At 37.2% G+C, this 8,590-nt stretch overlaps 1 long non-coding RNA gene across 1 annotated transcript; it reads right to left on the bottom strand.

Annotated features, from left to right (window-relative positions):
• Nucleotides 1–6,761: 6,761 nt before the first annotated feature.
• On the bottom strand, nt 6,762–8,162 carry LOC140812540 (uncharacterized). Its single transcript, XR_012113687.1, has 3 exons — nt 7,729–8,162; nt 7,580–7,656; nt 6,762–7,019 (listed from the first exon to the last, which is right to left on the bottom strand). It is a non-coding gene; the product is annotated as an uncharacterized lncRNA (long non-coding RNA).
• Between the last annotated feature and the right edge of the window lie 428 nt (nt 8,163–8,590).

Genomic DNA, 8,590 nt, shown 5'->3' with positions numbered 1-8,590 from the left:
GACGTGAAGGTGGCCAAGTATCAATTCCGAACAATGGCGACATTTTCATTGATAATGGTTGGGTTGTCCCGTACAATCCATGGATTTTATTAAAATGTGATTGTCATATTAATGTTGAAGTATGTGAAAAGATTAAATGTGTCAGGTACATATACAAGTACATCCATAAAGGCCCTGATCGAGTTGCACTGGAGTTATGAAATGGGCTTAATTGTGATGAAATCTAACAGTACGTGGATGGAAGTTGGAATTTTGTGTCTGAAGCATTGTGGCGAATTTTCTCATTTGAGTTCATAGGATGTATACTTCAGTCATTAGGTTACAACTACATACACCAAACCAACATTTGATTTATTTTGACCCCCGACAACACGTAAGTGATCTACTTGCAGATGATTACAGCTCGAAGACTATGCTTACAGAATTTTTCAAAATAAATTGTGATTCTTACTTGAATGGAAAGTATTTATATCGAAAATTTCGAGAATATTACAGATGGATAAAATATGGAAAAACTGGATTCGTCAAAGAAGCAACAATAAAGTATTTGGAAGAATATATGTTGTATGGCCATCTGAAGGTGAGAGGTTTTATTTTCGTGTCTTTTTAAATCATGTCAAGGGCCCAACATCTTTTGAAGATATGATGAGTGGGAATGGGGTAACATATTCAACATTTAAGGGTTCTGCTCAAATGAGAGGACTTTTCCAACATGATGATTATGTAAAGAAATGTTTCCAAGAAACATGCTCTGTTAGAATGTCATTTTCATTGAGAAGGTTATTTTTATTCATACTAGTGTTCTGTCAACCAATAATAATTCGAAAACTCTGGGATGAGTTCCATCCTTTCATGTGTGAATATTATGATAAAAAAATTTCATCAAGTAACTTACTCATCAATAAGTTATTGCTTGAGATACGAAGGTTGTTGCATCAGTACAAAAAGGAACTTGATGATTTTGATTTACCATCAATAATTGCTGAGTTTTTAGAAGACGCGCCGCTACCAATAATAATTGAGGATTAGCTTTCTTATCAGATTTTTTATGATGATTTGAGATCTATTGGATGTTTGAATGCTCAACAGAGGATTGCGTTTGATACCATCATATAAAGTATTATGCAAAATCAATCAAAACTTTTCTTCATTGATGGTCCTTGAGTTATTGGTAAGACTTTTTTATACCTCTTAATGTTGGTACATTTAAGAAAATTGGGTTAAATTATAATTGTGGTAGCAACATCTAGAATAGCTGTGACATTTTTGTTAGGTGGAAGAACTGCACATTCATTTTTTCAAATTTCACTTAGAACAACCGCATCAACAATTTGCAAAATAAAAAACAGACTGAACTTGCATATCTAATTAGGCGTGCATCAACTACATCATGGGACGAGGCTCCAATGGCAAATCGCTATGCTTTTGAATCCGTCAGTAAGAGTTTCTAAGATAGTATGGAAAATCAAATAGCATTTGGAGGGAAGAAGACAATGGTTTTTGGTGGCGATTTTCGACAAGTGTTACCGGTTGTTAAACAAGGGTCAAATGCAGAACAAATTGTTGTAAGTATTTCAAGGTCAACATTCTGACATTGCGTAAGGATAATACACATTAAACAAAATTTGAGATTTGCTCAAGATATTTAATTCTCGCAATATCTCTTGTGCATAGATGATGGATTGCAACATTATGTGAATCGTGATTTCATAAAATTACTAGATTCAATTATCATACCATCAGAAGTTGAACAATCAATTTAGATGTTGAATAATTCTGTTTTTTCTAATATGGTAAATCATGTTAATAATGAAAACTATATAGTTGATAGAGCCATCATCACACAAAAAAATGTTGATGTCGACAATATTAATCAAATGATCGTTCTCAAGTTTCTTGAAGAGGAAAAAGAGTGTACCTCTTGGGATAGTGTAGAAGATGACAATCACGACCTTTTTCAAGAAAAATTTTTGAATTTCCTTAGTTCAAGTGGTTTGCCACCACATAAAATCATATTGAAAGTACGAAGTCCTTTCATGCTTTACAGAAATGTTGTGCATGAACTTGGTCTATTCAAATGGAACAAGATTAATATGTCACAGTCTTGGTAGAAATTTTATAGATGCTGATATCATAACAAGTTCTCACAAAGGTATCAAATTCTTTCTACATAGAATGCCCTTGAAAAGTGAAGATAATTCTGGATTATCATTTGAGTTGACACGTCAAAATTTTCCCATAAATCTTAGTTTTGCTTTGACAATAAATAAAGTACAAGGTTAAACAATCCCAAATATTGGCATATTTTTATGTAACCATGTGTTCAGCCACGGTCAGCTATATGTGGCACTTTCAAAAGGAGTCTCACCAAATTCTACAAAAATGTTGGTAAAAGACGAGAATTTAGAGCGTCCATATGTTGTATTCAAAAGAAACGTGGTTTTCAAATACTTATTCCTACCAAGTAGAGAATGATAACGTATAAGTAAGTCAACTCTCTTTATTGTAAATTTTTCAAAATACATTAAGTACAAATATTTACAATAATAGTTAAATATATGATATATGTTTCAACGTTAGAATTTGAGAGATGCTAATAAATTCCATTATTTTTGTTCATCTACAGTCAGCTGTATGTGACACCCTGTTTTCTATCCATGCTTTTGTCTATGCCCATGTTATCTATTTCTCATCCTATATATTATCATGTCTCTCGAATAACCATTTTTGGCATGTGTATTACACTTTATATATTTATTGAACCAAATTTAAAAAGTACATGGTTAGTGTCTAATGGATAAACATATTATTTATGATTTTCTATTTGTTAGTTATGAATTTTCTTTGTGTTTTTTTCCTCAAAAGATGAAGGATAATGGTTACAAACAAAGTATTTCTAGAAATTACATACTCAATTCAATGGATCAGATCTACTCGGCCCCCGACTTCATCTGGTTTGTTTTTAACCTTAATGAATAAGTTTATGGTCTATAATTTATTATGTTGCTTTATTTTAGTGATCATATCAAATTCGTTTGTTTGTTTTGATATTGCAGTTGATAATGTAATTATTACGATTCATTTCCAGGTCTGCACACCGAATTTATCCATTCTTTCAGGTTCTAACGAAGGCATAGAAGTTCCGGTGGGATAAGAAGTATGAGAAAGCTTTTCAAGATCTAAAAAAGCACTTGGCTGAACTACCAATCTTGGTAAAGACCGAGCCCGAGGAGAAATTATTGCCCTATTTATCCACCACAGAATACGCTGTTAGCTCTGTACTCATCCGAGAATAAGGGACATACCAGAAGTCGGTGTATTATGTCAGTCACGCCCTCAGGGAGCAGAGCTAAAATACAGTGAAGTTGAGAAAGTATCCCTTGATCTAGTAATGACAGCCTGTAAGCTGCGACTTTATTTTCTCTCACACCCAATTGTGGTTCTCACCAACTCCCACTCGGGAGAATCATGACTCACCCTAAAGTCTCGAGTAGAATGATAAAATGGACAGTAGAGCTCGGAGAATACGATATTGAGTATAAGCCCCGGGTTGCTATCAAAGCCCAAGCATTGACGGAATTTTTGATAGAAATGGTTCAACCAGAAGAGGAGGAAGCATGGAGAGTTTTTGTTGACAATGCATCAAATGCGTCGGGATGCGGGGTCGGAATATTTCTAATTGCACCATCAAGAGATAAGGTTAAATTAGCTCTACGAATTGATTCCAGAGTCACCAATAATGAAGCTGGGTATGAGGTTGTTCTTCTTGGATTACAAGACGCCAAGGAAGTCTGAGCTTTCCCTGTCATTATTTACTCTGATTCTTAATTGGTTTCCAAGGAAATCAAAGGAGAATATGAAGCTAAGGATGAGAAAATACTCAAATATTTGGGACTCATCACAGCCCGGGTGGAATCCCTGACTGATAGGATCATCGAGCAAATTCCCCGAGATGAAAACGTGGAGGCTGACACCTTGGCCAAAATGGCTGCCTCCTTGTTAGACGTAAGCACCTGGGAGGTCTTATGTTTTACCTGGTTGGTTTTTTCTGTTGAGGAAGATGCGCCATCAACCTAGGAGAATTCATGGATGACATCTTTAATCGAATATATCACTCATGCCAAGCTCCCAGAAGACCGAGCGCAAGCATTAAAAATCAAGAAGCAAACACCCAGGTTCGTCTTTTTAAATAATGTATTATACATGAGATCATACCAGGGTCCTTCGCTCAAGTGTTTAGCGGAGGGTGAAGTGGAGTATGTCCTCCGGGAGATTCATGAGGGATGTTGTAGTGAACATCTCGGGGGAGCAGCCCTGGCTCAGAAATCGATAATAGCCGAATTCTGGTTGCCCAAGATGAATCAAGATGCCACCCAGCTTGTTCGAGCGTGTAAGGCTTGCCAATATCATTCAAACTTTCAATACAGTCCAGCTGTTATTATGCAACATATCTCGGCATCATGTCCCTTTGATCAATGGGACATGGATATTGTGGGCTCTTTCCCTGTAGCCCGGGTATTGCGTGTTTTCTTGATTGCTCGCAAGCGCACGATGTCAATTTATAGTAAAATGTAAGTAGAGTATCGTTCCCACGAGGAGTGTAAACTAAAAATATATCAATGCTTGTAATTAAAATAGTCTCAACTTTATTTATAAAAATCAAAAGAGATTTGTGTTGCTTAATCGAATTAATTGAAAGCAAAGAATTAATCTAATCACCGATTTGAGAACTAACAATGAGAGAAAATATCTAGAGAAATGATTTCAGCAAGTTTTCACGATAATTATTCCCTGTTGAATTTATATTCATGAATTCCAATTATTTAATGGCCAAGAACACTTTATTATTTTATTCCACATTTCCCAAGTGACGAATAAATTGTATCAATCAAACTTTGATTCTACTATTCCTAGTTAAAATCTCAGTTACATTGGTAAATGCAAACAACGTTCTTACCTAAGCCTTACTAAAGTTATACGCCTTCCGAAATATATAAATATTCAACGATGTATCTCTAATGATCTATAATCCTAGTCCATCTCCCGAGTTATAGAATTAATCAAACAACACACAATTTTTGGCCAGTAAATTACATTAAAATAAACACAGAAAACACAATTAACAAGGGCGGAATTCAATCAAATAAATCAATGCGTCAATTCATCGTATCAACAAAATTACGTCATTCTCTAGACTAGAAAATTAGTTCATGACGAATTCTAAATAAAAGCAAAACATGTTTGAATATTTAGACATCGACACAATAGAAAATAAAAATAAAAAAAATCAGACAACAAATCGTAAGTGGCGTCTCTGTCCCCAGATTCGTCGTTCTTCGTCTTTGATCTTGTTCCCTCGTGTCTTTCCTCTAAAAAAACGACTGCGTCGTATGTTTCTTCGCCTAGAACGGCTGAATTTCTCGTATAATTCTTTCCCAAGGCGGTCAATACCCAGATTCTGACCTAAAACGCGGCTTTTATAAGATTTTGGTAAGCAGCCGCGCACGCGCCTCTGTTGAGTGTGCTGTATCTGTGCGTGCGCGGTTGCACGTGATATGGCATGGCCGCGCACACGCACGCCTCTATCTATCTTCTGGAATTTCAGGGCGCGCGGGTGCACGTGAAGTGGCGCGGCTGCGTGCAACTCTCTGGTCGATGTCTTGCATGTATGCGCGCTTGGCTAGTGACGCGGCCGCGCGTGCACCTCTGTCCGATGGTGTGCACTTCTTGGTGTGTTATCTTGCATCTTTGCACTATTTTCCTCAACTCCTGCAGTGACAAAAAAAACGAACAAAAACCGTATAATTCCATTCAAAACTAACATAATTCAAAATGGATTCTTATATAAAATAAGTGCAAATCTTGCACTTATCGCCTGGCTCAGAAGAAGTTTCTTTTGGTTGTTGTGGACTATCTCTAATTGGGTGGAAGCCGAGCCTTTGGCTAAGATTATTGAGGATGAGGTGATGAAATTTCTCTGGAAAAATATTGTTTGCAGATTTTGTATCCCTAGAAGATTAATTTCAGACAACGGGAGACAATTCCAGGGGAAGAAAATCATGTCTTGGTGCCGAGAAATGAAGATCACTCAATCATTTACCTCGATAGCCTACCCACAAGCCAATGGCCAAACCGAGGTAACTAACAGAATTATTGTACAAGCGTTAAGGACCCGACTTCAAGGAAAATGTAAAGACTGGGTTGAAAAATTGCAAATTGTACTATGGGCATACATGACTACACCTCTGATATCTACCCAGGAAACTCCGTATCTATGGCTCGGAATCAGTTTTGCCTGTGGAAATTGGACAGCCTTCTGCGAGTGTAGTATCTTACCCAAACAGTAATTATCAAACCCGGGCCATTGAGCTTGATCTGGTGGAATAAAATAGAGATCAGACAGCCATCCGAATGGAAGCTTATCGAAGCCACGTTATGAGATCATATAATAAGCATGTTCGGTCACGAGATTTTCAGGTTGGAGATCTGGTCATGAAGAAAGTGAAACCAGTTGGTGATGTGGGAAAACTGGAAGCTCGTTGGAAAGGACCTTTTAAGATAATTCAGAGAGCCGGTGTGGGGGCCCGTGCTCCTGATTAATATTTAATGACCAAACAACCAGGATTTATTAATGTAAAGAGCGAAAACGGTTAAAAAAATCTTCCATTTTTGGGCTTACATAAATTTCGACATGACCTATTCTTAAATAAGACATCCCAAAATTCAAAACATCACAAATAATATTTATATACTCAAAATAAAGTCATAACATCAATTCACAACCTATAGCCACACTGGCCAGGACTAAACACATGTAGAGCCGGAAAGGCTCGATCACACAACTATCAATTCAAAACATCGTAAAAATAACAGTACAGCTACACGGGGCATCTCTCTGGTAAATGTGTGACTCCATAATATAGTGTATATATATATATATGGGAACTCTCAACCATGAATCGATGACTGGGCACCACTACCTGACGCTCCACCAGACGCGTCAAATCCTCCTGGATAACCTGCTATGGCATAAAAAACAACCACAGTATAAAAAGAAACGAGGGATCGGGCCCCAGTACGACGAACCAGTAATATTACGACAAATATAACTGACATGAAATAAAATCAAGTAAAATGCGATGCAATGCAAGGTAATGCAATACGTGAAAGGTAACAATCGATAACGGATACCAAACGGAGTCCAAATGAATCGCATCAACAACAGTAACAGTGGCCACCCGTGCCAAGAACGTAGCAATGCAACATCAAGTCGCCACTCATCCATGCACGTAGCATCGAGGGTACGGGAGCTACCCTCTCAGCCCTCATGCAAGTCATTAGGAGTGCTAGTCCGACCCACCCGCTCCATTGATGACGCAACAACTCAATAGATCAATATCAATAGCGATAAAAGGAGTCAAGGATCGAAATGCTATGCACTAATAGTATCGACTCAAATAAATGCATGGATGCAATCACGTATTCACAGAAGCACATAAAGCACACCACAACTCATTACAAAATACTTAACGACATTCCACATCGCTATAGACGTCATAATAAAATAGTTAATGTGTACCTCAACTGACTTTAATTTACCACAAAATATCTTAAATCCTCAAGAAAGTCCTGGAAATGTCAACTCAGATAATTCACCTGAATATTATTTTAAATGATTTTATTATCATCTATGAGTCGAAATTTAATTAATTTAACAACAATTCGTACCGAGGCAGCTTGTAATCTGAACAACAGTGGCTCAAACCGAGCCTCAACCAAAGCTAATCGGCAACAGGCGGCAAACTCGTCGGAGAAGATGACTGGAATTACGCATAAAACAGAGGGTTCTCGAAAATTTGCAAAAGTGGTATCAAAAGAAAGCTTATGATATAAGAAACAAAACCCCTCAATCAATTTTTAGTTATGAGCGGCGGAAAACGATGAATTTGGCGGTGAAAGAGGCGGCGTTTTTCGCCGGGTTTTCGGAAATCACGATGTTACCTAGCAAGAGTGGTATCAATGGATAGCTTTTGTTATGGGCTTTCCAAATATATATTTACTTGAATTTTTAGATCACTGATGCGGCCAAAATCGACGGTCAAAGCTTGCGAAATGGTTGAAGGTATTTTCGGCGGAAAGCTACAGGAAAGGATATGGATTCGTGTGTGTTCTTTTCGGTTGAAACTTGACCCAGTCTATTTAATTTCAACCCTTTTTTAATATAAAATTTAAATATGCATAAACACACAATTTATTTATCTGGATAATTATTTTAAATTCCTCAATTTAAAATAATAAATCTTAATTATCGCCAAATAACATATAATTAAATCGGGTCATTACAGTCAGCTCGGGATTAGCTTTTTATCTGGAAGATTCTCAGGGACCACACTCTCAAGAGACCATGGAACACATTTCATTTGAAGAAATATTATGCTTAAAAGCTCTCTTGTATCTATTAAACTGTACATCGAATAAAATGAGGATTATTCAAGGAAATATTGTTCAAGCCCACGGACCCGTACCCTGGCTCGGGGACCTGTACCACGGTCATTTACTAAGTCCAGGGACCCGTACCTTGGCCCGAGGA

The sequence above is a fragment of the Primulina eburnea genome, chromosome 14 (assembly GCF_022965805.1).
Source record: "Primulina eburnea isolate SZY01 chromosome 14, ASM2296580v1, whole genome shotgun sequence".
Classification (NCBI taxonomy): Eukaryota; Viridiplantae; Streptophyta; class Magnoliopsida; order Lamiales; family Gesneriaceae; genus Primulina; species Primulina eburnea.
Note: the sequence above shows the minus strand (reverse complement) of the source record. Positions and strands in the feature narration are given on the sequence as shown.